This window comes from Gymnoscopelus braueri (assembly GCF_963280865.1).
Source record: "Gymnoscopelus braueri genome assembly, chromosome: 15".
Classification (NCBI taxonomy): domain Eukaryota; kingdom Metazoa; phylum Chordata; class Actinopteri; order Myctophiformes; family Myctophidae; genus Gymnoscopelus; species Gymnoscopelus braueri.
In genome coordinates this window covers 17,748,304-17,768,303 of record NC_137620.1, presented here as the reverse complement: position 1 = coordinate 17,768,303, position 20,000 = coordinate 17,748,304, and the positions used below count along the sequence as shown (strand labels likewise).

Genomic DNA, 20,000 nt, shown 5'->3' with positions numbered 1-20,000 from the left:
ATTTTGCCGGTGTCCACTGTACTGTAGGTTTTTATAATAACTTTATGTCTATATCCCCCCCGGCTGCCATGACACCCGGGCTGTTTTCAAACAGTGGATCTGCGCGAATACATTTTGTTTGGCTGACAGTAAGTGGGTAGAAGTGGGTTTTATTCTGTGTTCCTCCGGTTTCCGGATCCCAATCCTATATGTGTGTGTGTGAGCGTACATCTGTTCATGGGTGCATGCATGCGACCTCTGACCCCTGAATCGTTCTTTTGATTCTTGTGCGTTTGTTGCTTTGAACATACAGCGTGAGTGTGAGTTGCGTGTGTATGAGTGTGTGTGTGTGTGTGTGTGTGTGTGTGTGTGTGTGTGTGTGTGTGTGTGTGTGTGTGTGTGTGTGTGTGTGTGTGTGTGTGTGTGTGTGTGTGTGTGTGTGTGTGTGTGTGTGTGTGTGTGGCTGCACACATGCTTCCTGCTGGAGCCAGGCCAGGTCCGGTTAAACAGTGAGTTACACTTACTGACCCATTATCAGCATGAAGAATGGCTGCTTCCGCACCACAGCCAGCTGTGTGTGGGTGGCTCTGTGTGCGTGTGTGTGGGGGGGGGGTACTTTTGTGTGCATGTGTCTACGTCTGTGGATGTTTGTTGCATGTATGAATGGTTGTGTGTTTGTGCATGTTTGTGCGTGTGTGTGTGTGTGTGTGTACGTGCCGGTGGGTGGATGACTGTGTGTGTCCGTGAATTTTAATCGTTGCACGCTCGAGGGTATAAGGCCAGTTCTGAGTTAAATTAGATTAGATTTTGCTTTGTATGTATTATTCTATTTACAATTGCTCATTATTTTAGTGTGTGGCCTGCTGTATATGCACATCTGTGCCTGTCTTTGTGTGTGTGTGTGTGTGTGTGTGTGTGTGTGTGTGTGTGTGTGTGTGTGTGTGTGTGTGTGTGTGTGTGTGTGTGTGTGTGTGTGTGTGTGTCTGTGTGTGTGTGTGTGTGTGTGTGTGTGTGTGTGTGTGTGTGTGTGTGTGCGTGCGCGTGTGTGTTTGTGTGTGTGTGTGTGGTTACAATATAGCATAATACACGTATAGATATTACATACTCTCTCCCCTCATTGCTGAGCTTTTGTATTTCGAGGCCAGAAACAGCAGCTGTGTAGAGAGAGCGATGGGCATATTGAGTGAGGTCCCCCGGGGGTCCGAGGCTGATGTTTCTACACATGCCTCACAACCCTCGCACACAGCAAACAACAATGGAGTTCTCATGCTGTGTGACCCCATACACAGGTTGTACACGTTGATACGATAGCAGGGGAAATTGTAGGTGCGATCTCGTATTTATAACTGTACCACTGTGCATGCGTCTGTCTCACGTCAAATACTGATGTCGAGCTGCAGATATTGATTTGTTTGGCGGTTATTCTATTTATGATTTTTGTTTTCGATTAATCTTTTTTTTTCATATATTAACGAATCAATTAACCATTTAAACCTTATACTTCGTTGTACATTGGTGCCGTGAAAATATAGTTTTTGAAACTTCTATAATCTATAATGGAATGCCCAAAATAGGATTTGATTACTTATCAATTATGTAATAAAATTATCATTATTATTTTTATAATCAATTGGTTCGATTGACTGTTGCACACGCACGCGTACACGCACACGCGCACGCACACACGCATACACGCATACACACACACACACCCACCCACACACCCACACACAAACGCCTCTCTGTCTATCTGCATCTTTGTGTGCTCAAGCAGTATTTCACTATTACTCCGTGTAAACTGAGTGTTTTTCTCCATCTGAAAGACACACATTACAGAATGAGCAGAACATCACAGAGCAAGGAACGCAGTTTATCATTAATCTAGAGGTGAGACGCAGAGAGGGTTCAAACATGGTGAAATAAAAGAATATCAACAACCTATGGTGGAGGTAGAAAGACTGAGATCCGATACAGCATACAGGATGTTAGAGCAGAGAGAGAGAGAAATGGGGAGGGAGAGCGAGAGAGAGGCAAAACAGGCCACAGGCAAAAAAAGAGAGTGAGAGGCAGAGAGAGAGAAACAGATGAGTAAGAGAGAGAGACACAGATGGTAAAGGAGTGATGAGGAGGCGGAGACAGTGGGAGGAAGGAACGAGAAAGCAGAGGAAGGAAAGAGAAGAGGCGAGGAGGCTGCAGAGGAACCAAAGTAGCGTTGCCATGTCCGCTTATTATAAGCAACTTTGGGCTTGTTTTTCTGTAAAGTTGCTTGTAAATATATATATTTTTGGGCTTGTTTCTAAAAAGGTAGTTGCTTATTTGGGCTTGCTTCCCAATTGTTGTTAAAACCAGTGGTTCGCAAACATTGTCATGTCAAGGCCCCCAAAATCAATATGTAATTGCCCACGTATCCCCATCTGAAAACATGTTGTGCCCGTACCAGATTTGTGTTTTGAAAATAGCAGATCTACAAGCTTGTAGCGAGCTTGTAGATCGTCTATTTTCAAATATTAAAGTGCTCATGTGTTCTTTTGGTTGCTTATTTCTCTCACAAGATCTGGCAACACTGAACCAATGTGAGACGTGTGATTCTTTGTCCTCCAGCTGCTCCGTGAGCGCAGACCGTTCTTTACCTCGACAACAACCCACCCGGTAGCTACACCTCACAGGGCAGAAAGACGAGGACCAAAAGTTTTTAAAAAAAAGCAGGAAAGAAATAAAATTAAAAAAATACTGAAAAAATATAAATAACGGAATTAGGTTTCTTTGTTTGTCAGACTCCGCTGTTCAACGCCCAAGAGGCCTATTTAGGAAATGAGGGGAACATGATCTGTTGCAGACTTGCAGTTCTGGTGAGAGAACAGTGAGCTGAGCTCAAAAAGATGAAAAGACAAAGCGAAGAAAATTCAACTGTACAGAGCATTTAAATAGCTCACCTTTTTTACTGTCAAAGAAAAACTGGGTCCAAACTATCTCCAATAACAGAGTGGCTTCACTTCGCTTGGATCTCAGACTTCATGTGGCCAGTCTGTGACGTCTATGACATATCGTTGCTGTCGGGCAGAAACCTCCGATCTCCATATTTCATTCTTTTGTGTTTTTGTGTATTTGATACTGTGTCACACAAAAGCATCACAAGTAGCAGATCTGCAACCTTGAAATTGCGGTGCAAAGTGCCACGTTCGCTGTTTTTGAATTTGAATCCTGAAAAGTAACTTGTTTGGACATACAAGGTTTCCACCCGACAGACATGATATCTATGACGTATGACTTCATATAAATATTTCGAAAACATTACAAAAATTGTTATGTAAAAATAATAATATTGGAGGTACTAAGGCATTGTGCACAAGACATTTGCAGATGATTGGTTTAGCGGTTTGCTAGATTTAGCTCTGCACAAAAACATGCACATACACACGTGCGGATGCACACGCATGCAGACAAATCTATAGCCACGCCATAAAAAGGTTGTATTGGTCATCTGAGCCACGTTGGGTGTTTCATGAATGAAACAACCAAAAAAACATCTTTTGTCCAAGCATGGTTAGGCTCAGACGAAGTGTCTCGTTAGTGATGTTAAGGTTTAGAATTTCATGGATGTTTACTTCAAACGGTGAACCCAATGCTGCAGCTTGGACAGGAATTAGCAACGCTGCAGCAGCGGCTCAACCCCCCCCCCCCCCCCCTCCTGTCCCATCTCCCCTCTACCTTTTGAACTGAAGTGTTTTTTCCTTCGAACTCTGACCCCTACGGGAAATGAGACCCTGTTAGTGCAACCTCTGTTGGCATCTGGTCCTCCTCATCTCAACAGGACACACGTTGTAAACACACTCTTCAGACACCAGTTAAGAGGATTTTGAATTATTACAAGCTGTGATTAAGCTGTCTTGATGCTGGCCCCGTGGCTCTCTCTCTCTCTGCCTCTGCCTCTGCCTCTGCCTCTGCCTCTCTCTCTCTCTCTCTCTCTCGCGCGCGCTCTCTCTCTCTTTCTCCCTCTCTCTCTGCCTCTCTCTCTCTCTGTTGACCCCCACCTCCCTCTCTCTGTCGATCTCCCCTCTCTTCTCTCTCAAGAATCAACAATCAAGACAATCAAGAATTCAAGGAATACTTCACCCACAAAATTACTTCGAATCACCTTTTGAATTCATGCAGATTTGTTTTTGTTTTTGTCACAATAATTCAATATTTCCTGTGTCCTCTGTTTGTAAAAGAATAATATAAACTCCAAAACAATTCTCACAGTTTTATTCACTGATGAACCTGTACTGATGATCCGGGTTCAAAGAGAATGTTTTAAATATGGTTTTGTTAAGATTGGTCTCCTATTAACTTCAATTAGTCAAATATTGGATTATTGGCTCAGGAATGTGACAAAAACTAAAGCAAATCTCCATGAATTAAAAGGTGATTCCCCCCCCCCCCCCTGTGAATTCAAGGCTTCATGGGGTGAGTAATTGATAGGGTGACATTTTTTGGGTGAAGTATTCCTTTAAGAGTATTAAAGGTAGGGTAAGTGATTTTCTTTGGTTAAAATAAGTGTTAAATAGCTCTATATTCTGATAGTACTCATTGCTATAGAGTGTTTGTTCAGTAAAAGGAGTCTCCTTGTCTCTCCAGCTCTTTATTAAACAGAAAATGCATTTTCGTTTCAGTTTCAGTTTAATTTCCAATTCTATCAATCAGGATAGAGAACTCAATCAGGATATAGATTAAACAAGTGAAATTGGAAGTGATGACACTAAGAAATGAGCTGGCACAATTGGAACTGGAACACTACAAAAATGAAGCTTAAAAATGGGTACTTTCTCCTGATTGGCTGAGATTTTGACACCTACCGAATAATGTATTTTCTGTTTATCAAAGAGCTGGAGAGACGGGGAGACTCCTGTTACTGAAAAAACACTCTATGGCAATGATTACTATCAGAATATAGTGCTTTAACCTTTTAACAAAATACTTTTTGTTTTAACCAAAAAATATCACTTACCCTACCTTTAATTTGTCACTTTGTATTTGTTATTTTTTTGTCTTGAGAGATGCAGGTAGAAGCAGCGAAATGTTGTTGTGGTATGTTCCCCAACACGATGCTAAAAACAACTCTCTGTCGATCCGATCTCTCTCTCTGTTGACCCCCCCCGCCTCTCTGTCTATCCCTCTCGCTCTCTCTCCCTCTCTCTCTGGCTCTCTCCTATTCTCTCCTTGTTCGCCTCAGGGCTGTCTCTGCTTGTCTTTTTAATTCCGCAGTTGTGCCCCAGCAGAACCGACACACACACACACACACACACACACACACACACACACACACACACACACACACACACACACACACACACACACACACACACACACACACACACAATGCTAGACGTTGTGCTTGCCTGCTCATTAGCAAGACCCAAACTTTGCCTTGTTTACTTGATTACACCAGGGGACGATCAAAACATCAATACCCTGTGTTGCAGCAACCTCCAGTTTTACCTGTCTGTCTGTCTGTCTATCTGTCTGTCTGTCTGTCTGTCTGTCTGTCTGTCTGTCTGTCTGTCTGTCTGTCTGTCTGTCTGTCTGTCTGTCTGTCTGTCTGTCTGTCTGTCTGTCTGTCTGTCTGTCTGTCTGTCTGTCTGTCTGTCTGTCTGTATTAACAAGTAGCTTGTGACTAAATGATAACTTGGATCGATTGGATCACTGGTTCTTTTTTTCCGTACTAGTTTTGGACATAAAAGGTTTCCAACCCTGTCTGTCTATCTGCCCTGCCTGTTTCTGGGTGCCTGTCTAGCATTCCAACGGTCTGTCTGTCTGTCTGTCTGTCTGCCTGTCTGTCTGTCTGTCTGTCTGTCTGTCTGTCTGTCTGTCTGTCTGTCTGTCTGTCTGTCTGTCTGTCTGTCTGTCTGTCTGTCTGTCTGTCTGTCTGTCTGTCTGTCTGTCTGTCTAGTGATTGTAGAATATTCCTCTTCCTGTGTGTATCATACAGAATAGGGCTGTAACTATTGATCATTTACTTAGAGATTGTTCTATCGATTATACTCCTTTGATTAATCCAATAATCGGTTAAGCAGTATTTTATACTTCGTCACGCAACGGTGTTGTGCAAAAACAGTGAAAATAGTAGATCTACAAGCTCACAATGTGTCGTAAATCTATGCGTTGTGAGCTTGTAGATCATGCTAATGCCAAAATAGGGATAGATTATGAATCGATTATTTTATTAACTTATCATCAGTTATTGAGTATTTTGTTTATAATTGATTAAATCGATAAGTTCGAATGTTACTGTAATACTAGAATATATTTGACATCTCATTGGCTTTGGGTGGTGTGTCAATCCTGCCATTCCAGTGTTCTGATAGGCCCATTCCACTGCAACACACATGAACAAGTGTCACTTCAAAAGCCACATCTTCCTAGTTGTGACTTTACTACTGAACTGTACTGTACTGCATGTACGGTACAGCATTCATTTATGATTTATGAGAGCATGTCACAGTTTACACCAATTCAAGCGTGTTCCAACACTTTCATTCAAAATTCTGTACATTTTCCAGGCCGTAAACATCAATCGTAAACTTGAATGCCTGCTCAAATACTGTACCTTTTTCAGGATTCAAATTCCCAAATAGCAGCTCGCAGATCTGCTACTTTTGATACTTTTGTGTGACGCTGTAGTATGATCAAGCAGGGCATTAATTTAAAAAAAACACCAAAAGTTAGAATATGGAGATAAGCCCGACAGCAACGATAGCCCCACCAACCATTAAAAATATATGACCAGAGCGGGAATATCAAGAGCAGCGGCATGGATCCCCCCCCCACCCCCCCCCAGCAAATCCACCCCTGCTTATAACTGTACATTTAACTATCAGTGTTACATCCGCTCTCCACAGCTTCGGGGGTGATAAACTTCAACAGGTCTAACTTGAAACGTGACAGGTTGCACTTACGGTAAAAGCACTGCTGCCATTAGCGGCTTATTTTCCAGTATATGGCTGGCTGAGAAACGACGGCAGCTTGGCATAATGACTCCGTCAGTTTAGTCTTCCAGTTACTGTATGTCGTTGGGTCTTTTGTCTACAAAAAGCCTTCAAGGTGGGTGTGATTGAAAAAGTACTGTATGTAAAGGTTGAAAGAATACAATGTTTCATTTATGGCTACAAAGGTTAAAAGGTACGGTATGAACGTGTTGCCACGTTTGACCCCTTACGTGTATGAGCTGCACCTACATATCGTCGCCGTCGGGGCAGAAACCTCCTATCTCCGTATTTTAACTCTGTTCGTTTTGTCGTAAATGCCCTTCATCAGCTCAATTTTGAGCTTGTAGATCAGCTTTTTTTTAAAAATATGTTTACAATTTGAATCCTGCAAAGTAACACAAGCTTGTTGGACATATGCCCTTTTTATTTAAAGGTAGGGTAAGTGATTTTCTTTGGTTAAAATAAGTGTTAAATAGCTCTATATTCTGATAGTACTCATTGCTATAGAGTGTCTGATCAGTAACAGGAGTCTCCATGTCTCTCCAGCTCTTTATAAAACAGAAAATGCGTTTTCGTTTCAGTTTCAGTTTCATTTCCAATTTTATCCAATAAGGATAGAGAACTCAGTCAGGATACAGATTAAACAAGTGAAATTGGAAGTGATGACACTGTAATCGACACGGTGATAACAGAGAGAGACGTTGCGGACAAACCGTAAAATCCAGACTGCTCACCAAGGAGCTGTTTGGAATTTCCCATTATCTCTCCCCCATCCTGACATCAAAGATGACAACCAGGAAGGAACGGCAGATCTGGCGAGAAGACAAGCCTTGGAGATCAGTCAGACAGACGCTCCTCACCGGGGGGTGAAAAAGGCACATTGTCCTTTGTGACCCACACACACACACACACACACACACACACAGACAACTTCCCCCCCCCCCCTCTCTCTCTCACTCTTTCTCCCTCTTTTTGAGCGCATGGAAAATCATGTTTTCACCACAAAGAAGACATTACACGTGACCTCATGGAGAGACATGTGGACAATAATGGACAATAATGTGAAAATGTATTACTATGCGGTATTTCCAAATGTATGCCTGGTGTTTAGAAGTGACCGGGGCATGACCCAAGGGGGGCCCATGGCTGACCTGGGTCATAAAATGCACGAAAGGGTTTTGCTTTTCCCCGCCCGTGCCCCAGAGTCAGCAATCCCACAGCAGATAAGGAATTAACATATAGAGAGGACTGGGAAACACTTCAAAGAAATCTAGGGGCATAAAGGCTCCTCACAAACACTACTCTACGCTCAAAGCCGCCAAGGGATGACCCTCTCCCTGGCTCTCCCATCACCAACCAACGACGAGGAGGTTTAATCACCTTCCTAGGGCTCTTCAACACGGAACCACCAAGGAGGAGGTCCAGGTCCAGGCCGCTGCAACCCGCAGCCGCTGCAGGAGCAGAGACTGATCAGAAGGTCTCCGCTCCACTCATCTCCATCGCACACGCACCCGAGCCGTGAAGTGCGCCCTTCTCCAAGAGGACATCACCGCGGTCAACTCGGCGACCCGGTCTCCGCCACCGTCGATGCCAACTCAGTATTGCCTTTACACTGAGACTCCCGAACTCTGAGACCACTCGCTAGAACCAGTGCCAAGTTGGGCTTTAGAGCGCGGCTGTGTACCTTTCTCCCGAACCCAGAGTCTCCGGACTCAGGCCCCATCCGGGTCTAAAGGTGTGTTTGAACCATTTTGATTTGTGCATTAATCTTAAGGCGACGTTACTGTGTTTACAAGAGAATATCTGTTATAGTTGAGCATAACTCAGAAGGTGTTACAATAATGCATCCCCAATGCGATTCCTTCTTTTACTCTCTGTGACTTTTTCTCTCTCCTGTTTTTTTCTCTCCCCACATTTAACTACATACACAACATAAGTTTCTGTTTCCCAAGCGTTGCTTTATAAATACTTGTAACAGTGAAGTCTGAATAAACCCAATTTTATTGTAACAAGGAAAGCAATGATTTTTGGCCTCTTTTGTTGAACCAGTTAAGGATTATCTCTCTCTGATTAAACTGACATTTATATAAACCTGTCCAAGAACTCACGTTACATTACAGTGACGTAAGTTTCAATAATAATAATATCTATATATATATCTATATGTATGTATTATTATATTGTAATTGATTCATAAATCATATTTATATGGTTTATGAGATAATTACGTCCTGTGTTCATATGCTGCGATATCATCCAGTGTGTGATCCCTACAACACTAAGAAATGAGCAGGCAAAATGGGAACTGGAACACTATAAAAATTAAGCTGATAAATGGGTACTCTCTTCTGATTGGCTGAAATATTGTCACCTACCAAAAAAAATGTATTTTCTGTTTATTAAAGAGCTGGAGAGACGGGGAGGCCCCTGTTACTGAACACTCTATAGCAATGGTTACTATCACAATATAGTGCTTTAACCTTTTAAAAAATACTTTTTGTTTTAACCAAAAAATATCACTTACCCTACCTTTAACGATTGAATACTTTGTTAGTCAGATGTAAACAGTACGAGGTACAGTAAGACATTAAGGCTTTAAAAGGATAACACAAAAAAAGTCCTGCAGGTCCCTCTATTCCCAAAGTAACTCCCTGTTCTCTCATGACAGAGCATGGCCATATACGCAAATGGGGGGAATGATACAACCAGCTCTCCCCAAAAGGTTTTTCCACCCGACAGTAACACTATCTATTGTATTAAGTGCCACTTCTGCGCACCTAAAAATGAATGACCAAATGGCACTCGGCGTTCCACGGCTCCAAGCCAGTAAGCCGGGCTTCTCTTGGCAATTTAAAGTTTGAGGGTGAGACAGGGTGACATCGTTTTGGCACCGAGACTTCTAATCATTCTCTTTATACCGGATAAAACGCTGCGAGCTGTCGAGCGACTGCTCTCCTGAGGGACACCTGGGAGGAACTCAGTGAACCCTAGCATCCCTGCTCTGGGCTTCTATCATAATAGGCGAACATTCGTGCGGAAATAGACAATCGCACAAAAGCTCGTATTGATTTGGTGTTGAGGGGAAAGAAGGAGGGGGTCAATGTCAAGTATAGACTGGTGGGTTTAAGTGGTTAAAGGACGACTTCACCCATTTTCAACCTATCTATAGGTAGTGATACAGTATCTATATACGTAGGCATATAATTTGTCCTCACTAATGCTCATTATAATATGGTACAATTGTTGTCTACTTGGTCTGTGTCTCAGAGGAGGGGCTGTGGACAGTTCAGAAACCCACCTACCAGTGACATCATCGATGGAGAATCCAAGCTAATAGAAACTGCAGGCTTTCTATTCCTGGAAAGTTAGCATGGTGTAATGGAAGCCATTGTTCTCGCGCTAATAAAAATCAAAAATTTTATATCTGTTTGAAAAAAATAAAAAAAACCTGCCTAACGATGATGTCACTTGTAGGCGGGTTTCTGAAGTGTCCACAGCCTTCCTCTGAGACACAGACTGAGTATTGAAAAAATCTACATTTTTATCTTGAGCATTAGTAAGGACCAATTATATGAAGACATGTTGAAAATGGTCGTCTTTAAGCTACGATGAGGAGGCGAGTGATGATTAGAGAGAAAATGAGGATGAGGAGCAGAGTGATGAGAGAGAAAAGGGAGGATGGGGACGAGGAGGAGGAGGAGGAGGAGGAGGGAGAGATATTTTTGACTCAACTTCTCAGCGGGATGTCTGTGACGAGTGACGTCAGAAGTAGATTTGTCCCTTTTGTCTGGATCCGTGCTCAAAATGACACATGACAGCCCTCAGCATAACGTTGGTGTCAGGCAGAAACCTCTTATCTCCTTATTTGAATTATTATTAGATTTTCTTTGTAAATTAACGCCTTACTTGATCAAAGTCACACAAAAGCATCAAAAGTAGCAGATCTGCAAGCTCGAAACGCGGTGCGAAGCAACGCGTTTTGAGCTTGTAGATTTGCTACTTTTTGCTATTTTTTTATTTGATTCCAGTTTTGGTTTCCACCCGACAGAGACGATAATGTGCACTATTACATGCACAATACCACTCAGACTGTCTCTTTTCTCTCAGTTGTCTTTTTAAATATTTCATTGTTGGATCTTTTATCTAGCTCTGCCTTTCTCTCTACTCAAACTATGGCTGCTGGGCGTTATGACTTCAAATCATTATGACCATTATTTCAAACTTTAGCGTCGATTTACGATTAATGAACGATTATTTAAAAAAGTGAACAATAGCAGACCTACGGGTCGCATATAAACCTTTTGTGAGCTTATAGATCGTCTATTTTGACTGTTTTTGTCACCATTGCACAACAAAGTATATAATACAGGGTCAAGTGGTTAATCAGACGATTTGGTCAATTATGAACAATCTATTCAAATTATATTCTTGTTGATTCGTTGATTTAAAAACATTTATTTATATTGATTGTTCGGTTATAAGTCGTCAATTGGTTCTAGTTTCGATATATTTTTAGTTAATTGCCAAGTCTCTCTCTCTCTCTCTTCCTCCTTCTCTCTCTGTGTATCTGTCTTTCTTTCTCTCATTCTCTCTTTCTGTCTCTCTTCCTGCTTCCCTGGTCTCACCATTTGCTTCCCCCCCCCTCTCTCTCTCTCTCTCTCTCTCTCTCTCTCTCTCTCTCTCTCTCTCTCTCTCTCTCTCTCTCTCTCTCTCTCTCTCTCTCTCTCTCTCTCTCTCTCTCATCCCTCCCTCCCTCCCTCCCTCTGTTCGCTTCCCAGAGGCACAGAGATATTTTTATCTCCCATAAAGCTGAAACACTAATGAAGCATTTCCATGATTTTCCAGTACGCAGTTCTTGCTTACACACCAAACACACACACACACACACGTGTGCGCGCGCACACGCACACGCACACACCACACAGCCATCACTGTGCAAAACCTCTTTGTCCTCCAAGAGACACTGAACCATCTGCTCACCACTTTAACAAGTTTGAGATGGATCAGTCAATAGTGGGAACCCAGAAATCCACCATCTGCCTCCAATCAATCAATCCACCATCTATCTATCTATCTATCTATCTATCTATCTATCTATCTATCTATCTATCTATCTATCTATCTATATATCTATATATATATCTATCTATCTATCTATCTATTTATCTATCTATCTATCTATCTACGTCCGTCCGTCCGTCCATCCCAGCTTCCATATATACTGTATATACGCACGCATGCACGCACGCACGCACGCACGCGCACGCACGCACGCACGCACGCACGCACGCACGCACGCACGCACGCACGCACGCACGCACGCACGCACGCACGCACGCACGCACGCACGCACGCACGCACGCACGCACGCACGCACGCACGCACGTACGCACACACACACACACACACACACACACACACACACACACACACACACACACACACACACACACACAAACACACACGGAGAAAGAGAGAGAGAGAGATTTCAGGATCATCATTTTTGCTGTTTTATTGTGTCCTTGACTACCTGCTGGTGTTTCTTTGATCCCCTCATAAATAAAGCAGTGATTTTAAGGAGCGGCTGCAGGGATGTGCCATCAATTCTCCTCATGATGCAATAGATTGTTATCGAGCTGGAAAGTGCAGAAGCATCTGAGCTAGCTGTCAGCATCATGGCCTCATATCTGAACCAGCCAGCTATACAGCACCATATAAGGACATTATTAAGGATATTACTGTAAGCTTACACCGTGCTATTAGCGGCTGGATCCTTTAGATCAGTGATTCTCAAGCTGTGCGCCGGGCTATATTTGGAAGTGCACAGGACTTGGGAAGCCCCGCCCTGCAGGACTTGGGAAGCCCCGCCCTGCAGGACTTGGGAAGCCCCGCCCTGCAGGACTTGGGAAGCCCCGCCCTGCAGGACTTGGGAAGCCCCGCCCTGCAGGACTTGGGAAGCCACGCCCTGCAGGACTTGGGAAGCCCCGCCCTGCAGGACTTGGGAAGCCCCGCCCTGCAGGACGTGGGAAGCCACGCCCTGCAGGACTTGGGAAGCCACGCCCTGCGTGAGAAAACGAGGACACCGGCCCCAGAGGGGACAGTGGGGGCGTTGTCACATTCTAATACAGCTCGAAACCACATTTCAGCACCCAGTCTGGTGGCGTGCCTCGCTAATCATTAGACCGCCAACCCCAACCTCCTGGGATCGAATCCTGCTGCCGCCACTATTTTTCCAACAACCACAGAATTTTTTGGGGGCTGATAAAGTATAGTTTTTGACCGCGACGGATGCGCGCCGTCTCAAGCGAACTTGAGCCACAAGAGGCAGCGCGGAGCGAGCGCGGAGCGAGCGCGGAGCGAGCTCAGGCGAGCGAAGTTCGCTTGAGCCGACTCAGTGCCGTTCGAGTTATATACCGATAGGCACAGAATCAGGGCCAGCTGGTGGGCTGTGAGGGTACTGCAAGTGTGGGCCCCCAAATAATTGGCAAAATGCAAAGATTTTAACAATAGTATAATATTAAAATAATGTATGTTACAAAAATGATAATAATGGCATTTGTTTCTTTGAAACCATGAAAAATTAGTTATACAGATGAATATAGGGACTTTAAAATCGATTAGTCGATCATTAAGTGGTCAAATGGGTGGGCCTGTGAACAATTTTCAAGTGGGCCCCCTTGAGAATCACTGATTTAGATTTAGCATGCGGAAGAAAGCGACCTATACCTCTGTTGTGATTGTTTGTCAGTTTGATTATGTTTCATGACATCCCTTGCGTAGCTTGCATATTGAGGTTGATGTGACGTGTTGTGACTAACCTGGCCAGCATAAGCTTTGCAGAGTTTACAACTATGTACACAAATAGCACCGCTGTTCTGACCGTTGCCCTGGGAAACACCATATTGTAGATTGTCAAAGAAACAGCTGTTAGTAAGCTAACTAGAGTTTACAGTTTACAGTTTAGGCATTTAGCTAGACACTCTTAATCCAGAGCGATTTACAGTAAGCAAGGACACAAGATAATACATCATAATACATCAAATGCATAAAAATAGTAATCTAATAATAAAGTAATACATAAGTAAACCAATAATCTAATAATAACTAATACATACGTAAACCAAGAACCTATCATCAGCCTACATTGAAACTATACACACTATAGGATGCCAGGTCAACAATGACCTGGATATCTGTCTACATAACATGCTATCTAAGTTACATTTTAGCCTTTGCATAATCCTGCAAGGTCGTCAAGGCTAGCAGGGCAAGTTAGCTAGCCAACAAAATATGTCCAGAAGACATAATGAACCTAGAAAAGCAATTGTTTGTATCTACAGCATGCATGTATGTTTGTACAGCTTACATAATACAGTATGTATGTATATTGTATAATATGTAGATGTATATATACTGTGTGTATGTCTGTATGATACAAATATAAAATATAATAGACAATAACAGTAGGTTAAAACATGAGTTAAAACCACGTACAATGTGACCAAAATACGACTAAGAGCATAATCATTATTAGAGCCCCTGCAGTAATTGAATGAATGCTGCTGCTTCGTTACAGCAGAAATGGGCAGGTAGCTCATTATTGCTAATTGTATGTTAATGCATTGTGTATAAAATAGCAGCAAGAACATGTAATATCATATCATTTTACAATTTGGATACAGTAAAATCACATCAAGTGTTAATGTAACTGAGGGTGTAAACAATGGACTGGGTAAATTTTTGACACTCACTCGGAGTTAAATGAACACTCAGGATTGTACTGTAGTGTGTACAGCGAGAGATTCATTATCCTAATGACCAGGTGTTTGATCTGTGTGGCTGCCCGTCCTTTGAGGTGGTCTGGGAAAGTCACCAACCCGAAATGGCCATTTATCTGCATAACTGCAAATAAATATGATTATAATTCATTAACACACTTCAAGCCATTAGTTGGCCAATAGATGGTAGCACTTGACCCATTTTCAACCTTGTCTTATAATTGGTCCTCACTAATCCTCATTATAAGATGGCGCCATTTCTGTGCACTTACTCTTCATTGGTGAGTCTCATTGGTGGGCTATGGACAGTTCAGAAACCTGCCCACCAATGACATCACCGATGGGGATTCCAAGCTAAGAGAAACTACAGCCTTTCTCTTCCTGGCAAGTTAACGTGCTGAAATAGAAGCCATTGTTCTTCCAAATGTAAAAACAAGCTTTGAAATCTTGTTATCAAACCATGCGTACTGATGATGTCATTGGTAGGCGGGTTTCTGAACTGTCCACAACCCTCCTCTGTGACACAGAGCAAGCGGAACATGGTGCCATCTTATAATGAGTAATAGTGAGGACCAATGATATGAAGATATGTTGAAAATGGGCGAGGTGCTCCTTTAAGAGTAGGCTGAACAATTTCAGATGAATTAAGGCTTTTTTTATGACAGAGAAAGACCGTTTGACCTTTTTTGTCTTCATGACTTGAATGTAGGAATCGGTGTCTATGCGACCTTTAAGTAACAACTCTGCTGTTTCCATGAAAACAGACTGAATGGAAGTTGAGCCAGGTGAATGCTGGTTGAAATAGACTCCATTACGACCGTCTATTAACACCACTTCAACCGTGAAAGGTAGATGTGAATGAAGGGAAGGAGACAGATGATAGAAGGCAGCTAGCATCATTAGGTGGTAAATGGTGCCTTTATATAGCGCCTTTCTCCAAAGTGCGTTTCATTGACCCATTCACACGCCGACAGTGGAAGCAACCATGCAAAGGCACCTGCTCACCGGGACCAGTTGGGGGTTTCTTCATCGCCTTGCTCAAGGACACTTGGACACACAGCCAGGAGGAGCCGGGGATGGCTGCTCTATCTGCTGAGCCAATGCCGCCTCTAGCCAGTTAGCCCATTAAGCGCTATACTTGCATTTTAATTCAGGAATGCCTAATTAAAGGTAGGGTAAGTGATATGTTTTGGTTAAAACAAAAAGTATTTTGTTAAAAGGTTAAAACAATGTATTCTGATAGTAATCATTGCAATAGAGTGTTTTTTCAGTAACAGATGTTACCCTGTCTCTCCAGCTCTTTAATAAACAGAAAATACATTTTGCGGTAGGTGTCAAAATCTCAGCCAATCAGGAGAAAGTACCCATTTTTAAGCTTAATTTGTATAGTGTTCGAGTTCCAATTTTGTCTGCTCATTTCTTAGTGTCATCACTTCCAATTTTACTTGTTTAATCTGTATCCTGATTGAGTTCTCTGTCCTGGTTGGATAAAATTGGAAATGAAACTGAAACTGAAACGAAAATGTATTTTCTGTTTAATAAAGAGGTGGAGAGACAAGGAGACTCCTGTTACTGAACAAACACTCTATAGCAATGAGTACTATCAGAATATAGAGATATTTAACACTTATTTTAACCAATGCAAATGCACTTACCCTACCTTTAAGGCAATAATTATATCTTGTATAATTGCATCCAATCTTAGCACAACTGGAAGTCAGTTGATTCAAATCAGTTGATCAATTGATGCAACCTAAAATTACAGGATTAAAAAAATAAATCATAATTACATCAAACCTACAGGCAATTTAAATCATATAATAAAAAAAGTAAAGTCTCCTTTAAGTCTTTTGACAAACAAGCAACCTTAGAATGGTCATTCCTGCCTATGGTGCTAGCATCACGCATGCAAAGCCATTCAACACAGGGTCCGCAGCAATTGGCTACAGCTTTGGCATGGACCCTATCCCCTGCTGTACCGCATGTGTCTGAACGTGAGGAAGTGGTAATGACGGCTATAGATCCGTGGTACCTTTAATAGCAGCCACTGGGTTGTTTACAGGTAGCTCAGCGGTCGATGGAGACAGGCTTCATGTTGACCCTGGCTCAGCAGTACAGTGATGCCACTGTCAGGCCACTGTCTGACCAGGGTCACTGCTTTGATGAGAGGCGTGTGTGTGTGTGTGTGTGTGTGTGTGTGTGTGTGTGTGTGTGTGTGTGTGTGTGTGTGTGTGTGTGTGTGTGTGTGTGTGTGTGTGTGTGTGTGTGTGTGTGTGTGTGTGTGTGTGTGTGTGTATGTGTGCGCGCGCGTGTGTGTGTGTGTGTGTGTGTACGTTTGTGTGAGTAAGCGTGTGTACGCAGGCATGCAAGCATCTGTGTGTATGTCTGAAGCAATGCAAAGTGTGTATTTATATGTGATGCTGAGTGCAGACACATCCATGTGAGTGTGTGTGTGAGTGTGTGAGTGCGTGCGTGCGTGTGTGCGTGTGCATGTAAGCTGTACACCTCATCCCTTAATCCTACCCTCTCTCTCTCTCTCTCTCTCTCTCTCGGTCGCTCAGCTTTCCTTTTTTTCTCTCTTCATTAATGCTTGCCAGCCTATCTCCACATCTGTTCCCTCGCTCCCCTTATCTCCTCTCTCGCCCGCTCACTCTGGCCATACATTTCACACGCTCCTCGTTGCTCCCAATCTCTCTCTCTCTCTCTCTCTCTCTCTCTCTCTCTCTCTCTGGTTTTAGTCGAGGCCATCTGGTCTTCTCTCGTGCGGCTTGAGGCTTTTGCCATTTAGATTCAGCAGAAAGAAGGCAAACAGTACTCTCTCTCCCTCTCTCCCTCTGTGTCTCTCTCTCTCTGTCTTTCTCTGTCTCCCTCTCTCGCGTTTCTCAAAGTCTGGTCTGAGGCCCGCCAGTGGTCCAACAAAGGGACCCTTACAGGGTTCTGCAACTCTGAGAGTGTACAAATGGAAATATTTCTAATCTTTGGGACCCCGATCTATACGCTGTACAATTCTCAGTGTTTATTTAACTCTGAGAGTTGAATGACCCTTACTGGTGCATCTGTTTCCATTTGTACACACTCTCAGAGTTACAGACCCGTAATCTGACTCTTACACACACCTTCATGCACGCAAACAAAGGAGCTCTGACAAACAATACACACGCGCGTATCGACACACACAAAGCATTCATCCCCGCTGCCTGTAACTATTCATGTGTGCATAATATAGGTACAGTATAGCGCAAAGCCCAATACGGGCAATGTGTGTGACTTTACACATGGTGTTGCATGTCATATCCAAGCACACAGAGTGGGCTGTTGCAGGGTTTGGATTCCTATAGTTATACAGTTATACAGACAAGATCAACAATAACAGACGTACCCACACACTGCCACTTGCACGTTCATTTAACCCACTCAATCCGGAACGCATCTACAAATGTCTTCTGAATCCTAACAGTTTTCTGCAAACCGTATGTTGCTATAATATCAGTGGTTCTCAGCCCTTTTCATGTCATTGACCCCCAAATGTATTTGGTCGCGGACCCCCATCTAAAAATATTTTTGTTCCAGGGACCCCCCCCCCCCCAGAAGCAAAGATTTGAGTTACAAATGTTCGCTTTAAATATATATATAGGCTATATTCAACTATATCAATCTATTCAATATCTATTCAATCTATTCAACTATATTCAAAGATTTGGCTTTCATGATTTTTCAAAAATAGCAGATCTACAAGCTCATGAGCTACAAGCTACGAGCTACAAGCTACAAGCTACAAGCTCATAGCACGGCACTCGGTGCCGCGCTATGAGCTTGTATATCTGCTATTTTTGAATAGCCAAAGTATAAAATAATGGCTATATCTAAAATCTGAAATGACACAGATGCGTCCCCGGATTGCATGGATTAATAGGAGCAACGTTTCGGGTCGTGACTCGTGTTTACACGACGAAACATGAAAAGCTCCAATTAAATAAATGCCTTCTGTTGAACGTGCAAGTGGCAGTGTGTGGGCACATCTTTTATTGTTGTTTGTATTGTTCTATCTTGTCTAGTGTTTGTCGCCCACGCACCTGTTTTGAAACATATCTGCGGATTTTTTTTTCCACTATATTGTTGATTGTTTATACAGCAGAAAACCTCAGTGCTCTGAGAGTGTACAGATGCAACCAAATGGACCCTTACGTGTCACGGACAGAACATGACATTACGAGTCCATTTGATATACACTGGAGTGGAGTTAAATGAATGGAAAACCTCGTTGATTTTTTTCATTCTATATCCCATTGTTCTGATGTAAGGAGATCAATGATATATTGTGGCTTCCGTATACGTTCCTCCTCGAAATGTTAATGTCTCATAATGTTGACGTCACTAACGTGTCATCGTACATGTTATTGTTCTCACACAGAACAATGGGATTTAGGATTTTGTTTCCATTTTGGTCCTGTGTATTCAATTCATCAAGACACATAAAGACATACAGTATATATATGAGCGGTTTTGGTGGTTTTGAAGGAGGCTAGGGAGTCACAGTGTTTGATGGCTGTTGGTAGGGAATTCCACATATTGGTGGCATAATAGTAGAATGAATTCATTCCCATGTTTGTATATCTGCATATTTTTTGAATAGCCAAAGAAATCTTAAAATGACACATATGTGTTGAATGGGTTAATGTGTACAGGTCCATCTATGTGTGCTCGTGCATTCTGACGCCGTGGCTTTTTAAATGGGTGTGACATTTTGTCAGTCTCTAAGGTCAATCAATGTCACCACGTGCGTTTGTTCCAGTTCCAGTCCGTTGAACAAGCGGCGTGACGTTGTGATGTTCTTCCACGGCACGCGTTTAAGAATCATGTCGATTTTTCATCACACATGGCCCAAGACAATGAGAGCTATTGTCTGACAGGGAAGGAAAGGAATATAATAAGAGGCGGCTAAAGGAAGAGAGGGGGGGGAAAAGGCGAGAGAAGAGGAAGAGGGAATTGTCTTAATTCCGATGGCGATTCCAGCTGCTGTTTGTTACCCCCCCACCCCCGTCTCTCACTCTCTCTCGCTCTCTCTCGCTCTCTCTATTCAGATCAATTCAAAGGGGCTTCATTGGCATGAGAAAACATTTTGCTTACGTTGCGAAACAAGTGTGAAATAAAATCAAGAAAACTATATCGTCTCTGTCGGGTGGAAACCTGTCCGCATCTAAAACTTCTGCCCGATATACAATTAAAGGGATATTTCACTTTCAAATAAAATAAACATTTAAAAAATATATTAAAAATA

The 20,000-nt window shown here is 42.8% G+C and overlaps 1 protein-coding gene across 2 annotated transcripts in view; it reads left to right on the top strand.

The window, feature by feature from the left end:
• pea15 (proliferation and apoptosis adaptor protein 15) overlaps nucleotides 1-20,000 on the top strand; it is a 68,132-nt gene that overhangs the window by 16,590 nt on the left and 31,542 nt on the right. Inside the window, exon 1 of one of the 2 annotated variants that reach the window (XM_080451248.1) lies at nucleotides 2,534-2,587. The exons of the other annotated variant lie outside the window; for it this stretch is intronic. The gene's annotated coding sequence lies outside the window, so the exon portion shown is untranslated. Of the gene's footprint in view, nucleotides 1-2,533; nucleotides 2,588-20,000 lie in introns of those variants that run through there. 2 annotated transcript variants of the gene reach the window in all.